Below are 13,927 nucleotides of genomic sequence, written 5' to 3'. Positions count from 1 at the left end.
ATTTGGGATGTGTCTATAAATATGAGAACTAACGGGCATTTAGTTCATCCCGTTAGGGCTGAGAAGAATAATTCAACGAATAAGTGATGGACACACTGAACAGCTATAAATAGCATGTTGCTTCAGAATAAATATATGTACCATTTTAGTAATAATTACTTCAGGTTTATTAGTATACCGAAGAATAATTAATCAATTTGTGAATGTGGATCAAGAAAAACGAAAGTAAACTGATGCTTCTAAATCATACAACATGAAACGTCCCCTTGGAAAAATTAGTGAATTACTGTACTGGTAAACCCCTTAAGTTATCAGATTTTCAAACAGCTGAACAAAACTGAAAGTACTCATGAATTTCTCTCTTTACTTACTCTGATCATCACAATATTTTTACCGCAACACAATCTGACTTTCAATAATCCCTACAAAAGAAAAGCCCCGACTGAAAATAACCTACACCATTCATGAATCACTTACCTCACAAAAGTCTTCGTTACTCTAACTACTCCAATACAGCGAGTGCCAATACTGCCAGCTAAATAAAGGATTCTAACTACTGAAGGCACTAACTACTGGTAGACATAGTTAAGCAAATGAGAGATTCTGATAGAGAACGAACAAGGTATTTACCTTAATAGTGTTCAAAAGTCATTATATATATATATATGTCATGTCACACATCAAAGGAGTTCATAAGAACGATTATCGTATAATAAATAGTAGGAGTGCATTGGAAGTTGTCATATATATATATATATATATATATATATATATATATATATATATATATATATATATCAGTTCACGACATCCAGTGTTACAAATTTACTCCCTCTAATGGACACGCGTCCAGTACATCCGCTCTCAAAACTTCGCCATCTCTCTCCCCACATCCGCCACTGCTGGCGGCTTACCTCCAACTGCGCAACTCTACACACTGTTCACATTCAACTGCCCAACACTACAATAGCGAATATTACAACAATGCCAACCAGCCACAGACTGCACACAGCACAGTCAGTGATTTTCATACAGAGCGCTAGGAGACGTTACCAACATAAAAACCTAACCAGCCTACTTACAAACAGAGACGTAAGAACCTGAAATGTGTGCTCTTAAGTACCGGTAGAAACAGAGTAGGAGTGTTGGAAGTGGATATCGCTCTTGTGTTATTGGCGTCCGGCCTGAAGGCCGCGTGTCTGGATACCGAGGGGTGGCAATACGGAAAAGCTCTCAACTATGAGACAGCTTCCAATTACGTGACAACATGTGGTACGGACTGCCCCTTAAATTGTAGATTGATTTCCCCAGTTGGATGCTGTCATAGATTATGGACACGTCGCGGAGTGGTGTCGATTTCAAAGACTAGCTCCTGGTCCTTGAGCCAAACTAAATTGTTAATATGTTAAAGTGATGTGGCACAGCGAATGACTCTTGTACGCCGAGGAACCGATAAAGGAAATCTTCCAAGGAGAAACAAATGTCAAACAGAAAACTGCACCGGTTCGTTCTCATATATCCTTCTGGCCATCAGTAAAGGAAAATTAGAACGACTATTAAATATATTTAGACACCCTGGTAACAAAACTTCACTTAAGCACAGACAGAAAACTGATGAAGGTGCTGAACAAAAGTAGATTGGTGAAGTGTGAACTGGCGATGATCTCTGACTCATAGGAAATACAATAAGAAAAGTTCAGCACCATCACCGCTGCTTCTCTATAAACCGACAGCTTTGGAAACAAGTCGTCACAGTGTTTCAAGACGAGTAACTGACACAGCATTGATGCTAAATACACCGTAAGAACCATATGGATTCAACGGTAAGTTACTAAATATGTACCCCCTCCAGACGGACAAGGGTATTTTCGTATATATGGCAAACCAATGACACTCACATCTGCTAACAGCTTAGCAAGAGAGGATAACAACCTCACTAAGGATATAATCGATACTGCGATCGCAGGTCACACCTAATCGGACTGTAACTGTGCCTTTGTTAAATGGCAAAGGGCACTAGACTTACAGAAAGGCTTTCCATCTTAAATCGTAGCATCTATAATATCACTCACCGTACAAACCATCTGACCACTCTAAAGGCAAGTAATACGACAGTTATCCTCCTGCAGAAACAACCTCTTTAAGACGAAATAACGAAGAGATATAAATGATTATGAACTGTCAGTACAAAAAGTTAAATGGTTGGTAGGACAACTGCTTCTGACGACATTTTAATTTCTCTCAATGAACGACAGTGAAAAGTGCCTCTTTTTTGGAGAAAATAACAGGAAAAATCGTTGAGCCAAGCGACACAGATAAATCCGAATTATTTATATCCTGAGCGTGAATATTTAGTGGCGTCAAGAAATCACATTCCAAAAGTGAGTCGATTATTACTCATTCTTGGAGTTTCTCTGAGTAACATCTGTAAGAGATATCAATTATCTGAAAATTAAAAATATTTATTAGTCTTCTCCAATCGCCCTTCATCTAAAAGTGATGGATATTCAGGACAGTGCATAGCGTCTGCCTCGCGTCATTATTCAGTGAACATTGATCGTGAAAGTTTAATAAATTTCTTACATTGCATAAATGTGAAAGTTAATATAATCTGACTTCGATATTGACGAAGATAGGTTCTTCCTCTCTTACAAGAATGAGTAACAAAAGAGCCAACATGTATCCTTATCATTGCACGATGCGGTTCCTACCCTTCTTAATACGGCCTCTGAATAATACAAATCACATATCTGATTCATTAATAACTATTTTAAGAATGGAAATACGTTATTTCAAATATTAATAAGGAATAAAACATTGTTCCACATTTTAATACATAATTGTTCTATAAGCAGACTATGATGGGAACTTACATCATGCTACCTAAGTGACACGGTACACAGGTAAATTAAGTAGGTCTACAACAGTCAAGAAAAAAGCGAAACATTTGCTTCTTCAAAAATAAATGATGAATTGCCTGTCTGACACCATTAATCAGTGATTCTTGAAATTTAATAAAATTCTTGCATCATATAAATGTAAAAGTTAATACAATCTGACTTGGATACTGAGAAAATAGGTTCGTTCTCTATCACAAGAATGAATATCGAAAGATCCAACATGGAACTTGACTCACTTTGGCATAGGATAATGCGGTCCCAACCCTTTTAATACGGCCTCTGAATAATATAAATAACAGATCTAATCCATTAACAACATTTTTAAGATTGGAATTACGGTATTTCAAATATAACTAAGCAATAAAACAATTTTTGATAAGTTAATTCACATTTACTTTATGAGCAGCCTACAGTAGGAACTTACATCACGCTTCCAGAGGGACATGGTAGACGAGAAATTTCGATTAGTCTGCAAGAGTTAAAAGAAGAATGAAACATAAAAAAAATAAATTATGAATAGCGTAAGTATTTTCTCATGATTTTTACACATGTTTCTTGTTTATTTTGAAAATATTTCGTAGATAATTCTATTTCATTTACTTTCTTGAATTTAAAGGAAAAATGTTATAAGGCCCCCTTGAATGCTGAAAGTTACATGCATGAAAAGCATTCCTTTCTATGATAAAATTACATCGGCAGTTTATCTGTTTAACGCTACCTTCCTTTAAATATAACTTTTTGTCAATTAAATTGTAAATAATTAAGCAAATAACGGTATCTGGAATCAGTTAACTGATCACAGATTCATATTTGTTAAGTGTTGCCTCCCAGTTTGAGCATGGATCACAGAAAATGGCACTTGAAACTGGCTCGAGTCCTTCAACACAGCATCTTTTACTTCACGAGCTCTTGGAAACATGAAAACTTATTCAGCAGCACTAAGTCCACATAAGCGTTTAAATCGCACTTGTTTTCACCTTTCATTTATTTCCACATGTGTATTTATCTAGTAATTATCTTCACATGGAATCGAATATTGTCTCTCTTTACTTTGTGAATCGTACCTTTTTGTTAAGAAATGCTTTAAGCATAATAGTGACTTTTACAAGATATCTTCATATACGAAGCTTTGTGTAATTCTTATCTGCATGGCCATGTGGACTAACTCTTGATCACATTGGCCTGTCACTTACAAATAAAAAGAGTCCTTTTTTTCTCTGTGAAGCACATCGATTGATATTCAGGACACCACTGTCTCTCACAGGAATCAGGAAGCCAACCATGTCCCTAAATCAAAAGGAACATGAAACAGAAGAAAACATCACGTGCGCGAAAGGGAATGTACCAGAAGGCTACAGTTAAACATACAGTAGATAATTCATCGTCCATTACTGAACACAGGACCATGACGTTGAATCATATATAATATGACGTATAATCATCTATAAAAAGGAGGAAAATGTATAATCATCAGTAACTACATACGTTGCGAATCATCAGATTAAAATAACAGCAGAAAGAGAAGCAGAATCATATATACATTTACAAATACACAAAAGATTTGTGCATCCACTTAACACTTAAGTGAATTGCTTTAAATTCTCTCTGATATGAAGGATCCCAATAAATGCAAGGCGTTTATTTATCACAGTTTCGTTTCGTAATCATATAGGATAGTTGAATGAATATTGTTCGCTATGGAATGTTGCATTTTGCACTCAGATTACATATTTTGTCAGAAGTTTTCATCTCTTAATGGCTCCTACTTATTATATTTACTCATGTCTCGCAGACCTTGTTCAGTGCCTTTTGTACTCTCTGCATAATAAAGCATTTAACAGAAACCTAGGAAAACACGATTACCTTGAGCTCTTAACTATACAAGTATATACAGTCATTTTTTTTAAAAAAAAGTAATTCTCTTTCTTATGGTAATCGATAGCAACTATTCCAAAACTTGTTCATAGGATTTGTGCACAGGTTAATGACCCACTTAAAAACGTAATTCATGTAAGAGTCACTAAATCAGGATTTTTCAAACTACATCATGTATATGTAAGTACACGTCCATCCCACAAAGTGCATGAATTGTGATTTTTTGTCTTGTTTCGATCAAACAGATACTTAACTTCAAGAAAAATTGCACGAACTTCTAATTAGAGATAATAGTTCGTTACATAAAACACAACATAAACATTTGAGGATAATCAAAGAAAAAATGATGCGAAAAGTAAAACAGATTCAAAATCTTGTTCTCATTGAATGTACTTTTTCATATTTTTATGATGGCACAAGACTTTGATTTTGTCACATTCTGGATTGCTGCGAAGTACCTTTCCTCATCTACATCTACATCTAATCTACATCAACATGGTTACTCTGCAATTCACACTCAAGTGCCTAGCAGATTGTTCATGGAACCATTTTCATACTTCTATTCTATCATTCCGTTCTCGAATGGAGCGTGGGAAAAAGGAACGCCTGAATCTTTCCGTTCGAGCTCTGGTTTCTCTTATTTTATTATGATGATCATTTCCCCCTACGTAGGTGGCTGTCAACAAAATATTTATGCATTCAGAAGAGAAAGTTGGTGATTGAAATTTCGTAAATAGATGTTGCTGCAAAGAAAACCGCCTTTGTTTCAGTGACTGCCACCCAAACTCGCGTATCATATCAGTGACACTCTCACCCTGTTGCCCGATAACACGAAACGGGCTGCCCTCCTTTGCACTTTTTTGATGTCCTCCGTCAATCCTATGTTTAAAGGATCCCACACCGCGCAACAATATTCCAGCACAGGAAGGACAAGTGTAATGTAGGCTGTCTCATTAGTAGGCTTGTCTCATCCTCTAAGTGTTCTGCAAACCAAGCGCGGTCTTTGTTTCGCCCCCCCCCCCCTCCCCACAATATTATCTACGTGCTCTCTCCAATTTAAGTTGCTCGTAATTGTAATTCCCAGGTATTTAGTTGAATTGACAGCCTTTAGATTTGTGCGATTTATCGTATACCCAAAACTTATCCGATTTCTTTTAGTATCCATATGGATGACCTCGCACTTTCCTTTGTTTAGTGCCAATTGTCACTTTTCGCATCATACAGAAATTCTCTCTAGATCATTTGGTAATTGGAATTGATCGTCTGATGATTTTACTAGACGGTAAATTACAGCATCATCTGCAAACAATCTAAGGGGGCTGCTCAGATTATCGCCTAGATCTTTTATGTAAATCAGGAACAGCAGAGGGCCTATGACACTACCTTGCGGAACGCCAGATATCACTTCTGTTCTACTCGATGACCTGTCTGAGAAGAAATCATGAATACAGTCACACAACTGAGACGATACTCCATATGCACGAAATTTGATTAATAGTAGCTTGTGAGGAACGGTATCAAAAGTTTTCTGGAAATCTAGGAATATGCATTCGATTTGAGATGCCTTGTCGACAGCACTCATTACTTCATGGTAGTAAGTAGCTGCCTGTGTTTCACAAGAACGATATTTTCTGAATCAGTTTTGGTTATGTATAATAAGTACTTTTCTTCAAGGTGATTCATAATATTCGAGTACAGTATATGCTTCAAAATCCTACTGCAAATATAGGTCAGTAATATGGGTCTGTAATACAATGGGTTACTCCTATTTCCGTTCTTGAATATTGGTGTGACCTGTGCTACTTTCAAGTCTTTAGGAACACACCTTTCATCACGAGGTCGGTTGCATATGATTGCTAAGAAAGGAATCCGAAGTGTTTTGTGTGATTCAGAGTACAGCAGTGGCCACTTCTTATTTTTCTTTTGTAGTACCGATTATTCTGTGTGAGTCCTACCAATATTTCGTCACCTACCCGAAATCTCTGTACACATATTAAATTTTTTTCATAGGTTTACTTTCTTAGATGCTCACAGTCCACGAAACGGACTTGTCTAACTTTTATCCTCATATTTCATCAATACTTGGGATATGAGATATGGTAAATATCTATTCATTCTTTTATCATCTTGGTTGGTAAGTGATGTTTAAACGTGTAAGGTAAATTGTGTGCTATTCGTTCATAGGAGGCTATAAATTCGTCTGACCTATTTAGATTGTTCGTGTGCTGAATATGTCTTCAGAAACCAGATAACTAGTTTAAACACCGTTTGTAGTCGGATTTTATTCAGGACGAAATTTGGATATAATTATCTATTTATTTCGTTGCTACTATAGAAAAGACTTCCATGCTTTACCTCTGACATTTGTTGCTTCGTCAGTATCGCCTCCCAGTTACCGAATCTGGGTGTTTAATCACTCACTCCGTTTTTATTACCAGTCAGCTGCAGAGATTTTAAAGGGATACTTTGAGAAAAGATAATAAAGAGCAAAGAGGTACTTCCCTAGCTTGGTGTAATGGTCCTGTTGCGGTCGCCAGTTGAAATGTGCCTTCTTGTTAGAGAAAACTACAAAAAGACAAAAGTCCTCTAGCCAAGCGACACTGATAAATTCCGAATAACTCATAAGTTATGCATGAATATTTAATCATGTCATGAAGCGCACTCCAATGGTGATGGAATTATTTCTCATTCTAAAAGTTTCTCTAAATAGCATTTGTACAAGATTTCTACTATCTGAAAATTAAACATATGGACCCCGTCACCTTTCACAGAAATTTGGTGGATGTTCAGGACGATATGTTGTGATTGTGTGACGTAATTATTCAGTGGTTCTTGACTGTGAAAGTTTCATAAGATTTTTACATTTTATAAATGTAAGAATTGATACTATCTGACTTTGATACTGGCGAAATCAGGTTCTTTCTCTCTTAAAAGAATGAGTAACGAAAGAGCCAACATGGGACATGAATCATGTGGTCTTTCAACAATGCCGCTTCAAAACATTTAAATATGGCGTCTGAGAAACACAAAATACTCAATAACAACATCTTTAACATTGGGATTAGAGTATTTCAAGTATTACTACGAAATAAAACAGTGTTTCACAAATTAATACACAGTTAATCAGAGTAGGCTGCAGTTGGGAAACTACATCATGCTTCCTCAGTGACAGCATAGACAAGAAAGTTAAGATCGTCTGCACAAAATACGAGAATAATGGAACATTTGCTGTTAAAAATTTAATGAGAAATGGTGTATGTATCTTCTTAGCTCTTTAAACAAGTTTTTGGTTTTTTATTTCTTTTGATAATTTTTATCATTTTTGTTTTCTTGGATTTGAAGAAAATAATGTTATAACCCCTTATTAAAGCTTACCCATGGCATTATCCCAGCTCTCATTAGACGTCAACCAACGGTTGCAGCATTCTGGGACATAGAGCGAAGATTTATGTACAGCGATTGCAAACAGGCTTTTCGAACAATAATAATTGCTAGTACTCCACCCAGATGATACTGTCTACTGATTCTCCATCTGAGGGTCTTTGACTGAACAAAAGCGTTGTTTAAATGTTTTAAGAACAACTGGCTAAGAAGAGAAGCAACTCTCTACTACACAGTGACAAACCTTACAGAAGAAATTCCAGAAGGTTGGCTACAGCTATCCTTGAGCGGCCGCATCTTCTGAGATCTGGTGGTGGAGCTGGTGTAAGGAAAGCAGCAGGACAACGAAGCTGCAGCATAAGTAGTCGTACATGCCAAAGACATGACGACCCTAGCGAAGGAAGACTCTAGACATAAGCTGAGAAAAGGATGTAACTCAGTCCTTCAAGAATTACCACACTGGTGCAAAGATGTTAAATTATCTATGGCCCTTGGAAAGGCCAGGTACATCTTTTTAACACAGAACCATAAAAGGGATCCAATTATGAAATATAGCAACAGCTTGATAATGAAGAGAAACTTAGTGTACAAGTGTCAACGTGTATTCTTGGAAATGCGACTGAATTATACTGTACTTATTAATAAATGAGAATGAGAGGCAGAGTATTATAAACAAAATTATTTCTCCAGCCAGTTATGATGATAAATTACCAATGCAAATACTAAGGATGTATCACGATGTTATCCTAACTGCGGTCATGAGATATTGTTCGATTTCGTAGGATCACGGATTTCTGCTCGCAGCAGCAGCACGGCTAGGTAGCAGAGTGCAACAGGAAATACTTCTTCGACTGACAGGAGCTTTTGGTACTGTGCCATATGAGACGTTGCAGGGCACACTTGTCCCTTTTCCTCTCGTTCACCAGAGACGAAAGAAAGATAGCGACGTGTTGGCTGAAGAGAGAACGTGACGAAGTATAGGATGTAATAGGAATGCTGGCCTCAAGCAAGCAGCGTATTCACAATCATTTCCTCTAGTGCCAGAAACGATGGGCTGCAGTTCCAAACCACGAGAGGAATCTGTCGTCTCCTATATTCAAAACAGATGCGGCGAAAGAGGCTCGGGAATCACATACAAGAGGTCTGACACACTTCTTGACGTGTCATTGACTTTTATGCTGCCTAATGGCATCTAAGTAGACCAATGCAATCCTCTGAATTTGGCTGTGTCAAAAAGTCATGACTGGATATACTTTATAGGGGTGTCCACTGTGTATAATACACTACTGTAGCAGGTCCTGTACGGGGCTTTCTGGATACAGAAAATGTTCGACTGCTGCTCTGGCTGGCACATTCTCCAGATCTCTCACTAATTGAAAACGTCTGGTCAATGGTGGCCGAGCAATTGGCTCGTCATAATACGCCAGTCACCACTCTTAATGAACTGTGATATCGTGTTGAAGCTGCATGGGCAGCTGTATCTGTACACGCCATACAAGCTCTGTTTGACTGAATGCTCAGGCGTATCAAGGCAGTCATTACGGCCAGAGGTGGTTGTTCTGGATACTGATTTCTCAGGATGTATTCACGTAAATGTAATCACATGCCAGTTGTAGTATAATATATTGTCCAATGAATACCCGTTTATCTGCATTTCTTCTTGGTATGTTGTTGTTGTTGTTGTCTTCAGTACTGAGACTGGTTTGATGCGACATGCTACTCCATCCTGTGCAAGCTTCTTCATCTCCCAGTATTTACTGCAACCTACATCTTTCTGAATCTGCTTAGTGTATTCATCTCTTGGTCTCCCTCTACGATTTTTACCCTCCACGCTGCCCTCCAATGCTACGTTCGTGATCCATTGATGCCTCAGAACATGCCCTACCAACCGGTCCCTTCTTCTTGTCAAGTTGTGCCACAAACTCCTCTTCTCCCCACTTATAGTCAGTACCTCCTCATTAGTTATGTGATCTACCCATCCAATCTTCAGCATTCTTCTGTAGCACCACATTTCGAAAGCTTCTATTTTCTTCTTGTCCAAACTATTTACCGTCCATGTTTCACTTCCATACATGGCTACACTCCATACAAATACTTTCAGAAACGACTTCCTGACACTTAAACCTACACTCAATGTTAACAAATTTCTCTTTTTCAGAAACGCTTTCCTTGCCATTGCCAGTCTACATTTTATATCCTCTCTACTTCGACCACCATCAGTTACTTTGCTCCTCTAATAGCAAAACTCCTTTACTACTTTAAGTGTCTTATTTTCTAATCTCATTCCGTCAGCATCACCCGACTTAATTCGACTACATTCCTTTATCCTCGTTTTGCTATTGTTGAAGTTAATCTTATATTCTCCTTTCAAGACACTGTCCATTTCGTTCAACTGCTCCTCCAAGTCCTTTGCTGTCTCTGACCAAATTACAATATCATCGGCGAACCTCAACGTTTTTATTTCTTCTCCATGGACTTTAATTCTTACTCCGAATTTTTCTTTTGTTTCCTTCACTGCTTGTTCAATATACAGATTGAATAACATCGGGGAGAGGTTACAACCCTGTCTCACTCCCTTCACAACCGCTGCTTCCCTTTCATGCCCCTCGACTCTTATAATTGCCATCTGGTGTTTGTACAAATTTGTAAATAGCCTTTCGCTCCCTGTATTTTACCCCTGCCACCTTTAGAATTTGAAAGAGAGTATTCCAGTCAACACTGTCAAAAGCATTCGCTAAGTCTACAAATGCTAAAAATGTAGGTTTGCCTTTCCTTAATCTATTTTCTAAGATAAGTCGTACGGTCAGTATGGCCTCACGTGTTCCTATATTTCTGCGGAATCCAAACTGATCTTCCCCGAGGTCGGCTTCTACTAGTTTTTCCATTCGTCTGTACAGAATTCGCGTTAGTATTTTGCAGCTGTGACTTATTAAACTGATAGTTCGGTAATTGTGACATGTCAACACCTGCTTTCTTTATGATTGGAATTATTATATTCTTCTTGAAGTCTGAGGGTATTTCACCTGTCGCATACATCTAGCTCACCAGGTGGTAGAGTTTTGTCAGGACTGGCTCTCCCAAGGCCGTAGGTAGTTCCAATGGAATGTGGTCTACTCCTGGGGCCTTGTTTCGACTCAGGTTTTTCAGTGCTCTGCCTAACTCTTCACGCAGTATCGTATCTCCCATGTCATCTTCATCTACATCCTCTTCCATTTCCATAATATTGTCCTCAAGTACATCGCCCTTGTGTAGAGCCTCTATATACTCCTTCCACCGTTCTGCTTTCCCTTCTTTTCTTAGAACTGGGTTTCCATCTGAGCTCTTGATATTCATACAAGTGGCTCTCTTTTCTCCAAAGGTCTCTTTAATTTTCGTGTAGGCAGTATCTATCTTACCCCTAGTGAAATAAGCCTCTACAGCCTTACATCTGTCCTCTAGCCATCCCTGCTTAGCCATTTTTCACTTCCTGTCGATCTCATTTCTGAGACGTGTGTATTCCTTTTGCCTGCTTCATTTACAGCATTTTTATATTTTCTCCTTTCAACAATTAAATTCAATATTTCTTCTGTTACCCAAGGATTTCTACTAGCCCTCGTCTTGTTACCTATTTGATTCTCTGCTGCCTTCACTACTTCATCCCTCAGAGCTCCCCATTCTTCTTCAACTATATTTCTTTCCCCCATTCCTGTCAATTGTTGCTTAATGCTCTCCCTGAAACCCTGTACGACCTCTGGTTTAGTCAGTTTATCCAGGTCCCATCTGCTTAAATTTCCACCTTTTTGCAGTTTCTTCAGTTTTAATCTACAGTTCATAACTCATAGATTGTGGTCATAGTCCACATCTGCCCCTGGAAATGTCTTACAATTTAAAATCCGGTTCCTAAATCTCTGTCTTACCATTATATAATATATCTGACACCTTGTAGTATCTCCAGGATTCTTCCATGTATACAACCTTCTTTTGTGATTCTTGAACCAAGTGTTAGCTATGATTAAGTTATGCTCTCTGCAAAATTCTACCAGACGGCTTGCTCTTTCATTTCTCTCCCCCAATCAATATTCACCCACTATGTTTCCTTCTCTCCCTTTTCCTACTCTCGAATTATAGTCACCCATGACTATTAAATTTTCGTCTCCCTTCACTACCTGAATAATTTCTTTTATGTCGTCACATATTTCATCAATTTCTTCATCATCTGCAGAGCTAGCTGTCATATAAACTTGTACTACAATAATAGGCATGGGTTTCTTTGTATAGCAATTTTAATGGCTAGTAGTGTAATATAGCTAACGAGCAGGCAAGGAAGATATGATGTAAGGAAAACAAATTTTTGCGAGACAGCATGGCAGACCCTGGACGATATCGCCGACACAAGCTCAGGAAAATTTGCTATTGTGACACGTCACCTACTTAAATCCCGTCCGCTGCACTAGCATGATTACGACTAAAGATCGAGAAACAAAGCGAAGACTGCTATGGTCAATAGTTGCGGCGTAACCACCAAAAGCGCATGCATGGCGATGTTAACAACATCGGAGTGAAAGCACAGCTAAGGGCCGCAACTCGCCACCAATGGAACTAAAACCACGATGACGTGAGGTAATACGTGGATCGGCTTAGTGACGGGAACAACCGAACGAAAACCATCGATTGAATAGAGGGTTAGAAAACGATGGACTCATTCGATTGCAGCAGTTATGAGTTGGTTGAATTATTCATACGTTATTTTGAGTGAAATCACACTCGGTAGGTTAGCTGAGAGCGCTAATGCGCTGTTTCCCGGACTCGGGTAGGTGCGCTGGCCCCGGATCGAATCCTCCCAGACGATTAAAGACGGCGGCCAGAGTGCCAGCCAGCCTGGATGTGGTTTTCAGGCGGTTTTTCACATCCCACTAGGTGAATACCAGGTTGGTACCAGCGTCCCGATTCAGTTAAACTACTGGCAGACATTTGGAACGCTTTGTCACTATTTCGTGATTTCCATTAGATGCAGAAAGCTGGGGTACGCTGATTCTGTCCTGCAGGCTACAGGGTGGTGGGCATCCGGCCACCCCTTTCAATTAACTTTGTCAAATCCGATTGTAGCCATGCCGACCCTGCGAAACTGCGGGACTAGGCAGAATCGAAAGAAAGATTTTCACTGAAACCAATCCTTAGGGATAAGCGTATTAAGAGAACCGACAAAATCCGTTGTTTCGCACTCTCACTGAATTATTCATTCTTTCTTTGCAAGTGAAAACCGTGTTAGGTTTTCTTTCTTTTCAGTATTTTAGTTGACTGAAATGTCCATCTATTCTTTCGAATGAAATCAGTCTGTAGTAATTTCATAAGTCGAACTGAAGCAGTGGCACACTACTCGGGTACACATACGTACGTGAATATATCTGATGAATAAGACAAAGTTAAAATAAGCATTGTATAGATTAATTTAGCTTTGTACTATAGACAGATAATTATCCTGCTTCTTCTAATCATTTATAACTTTCAGATTAGGTGTTCCAAGTGCCATTATCTCGTAACTAATTAAGTTGATGTCACAACTATGTACCTAATGTTGGATTAAGTGTTCCAGATGCAATTCCCATGTAACTAATTAAGCTGATGTCCCCACTATGTAACTATGAGAATACCAGCAGTATAGTGTTTCATGGGAATGAATTAGAGCCATTTGTATTCAACATTGTTCCTTTGGTTTCATAGCTTAACCAATCCTTGTAGACTGTCTCTAAAGTGAGCATACATGTTTATACTCCTAGCACCATTGTGAGCGA

The sequence above is a fragment of the Schistocerca gregaria genome, chromosome 3 (genome assembly GCF_023897955.1).
Source record: "Schistocerca gregaria isolate iqSchGreg1 chromosome 3, iqSchGreg1.2, whole genome shotgun sequence".
Classification (NCBI taxonomy): Eukaryota; Metazoa; Arthropoda; class Insecta; order Orthoptera; family Acrididae; genus Schistocerca; species Schistocerca gregaria.
The sequence above is the reverse complement of the archived record's forward strand: the minus strand, read 5'-3'. Positions refer to the sequence as shown.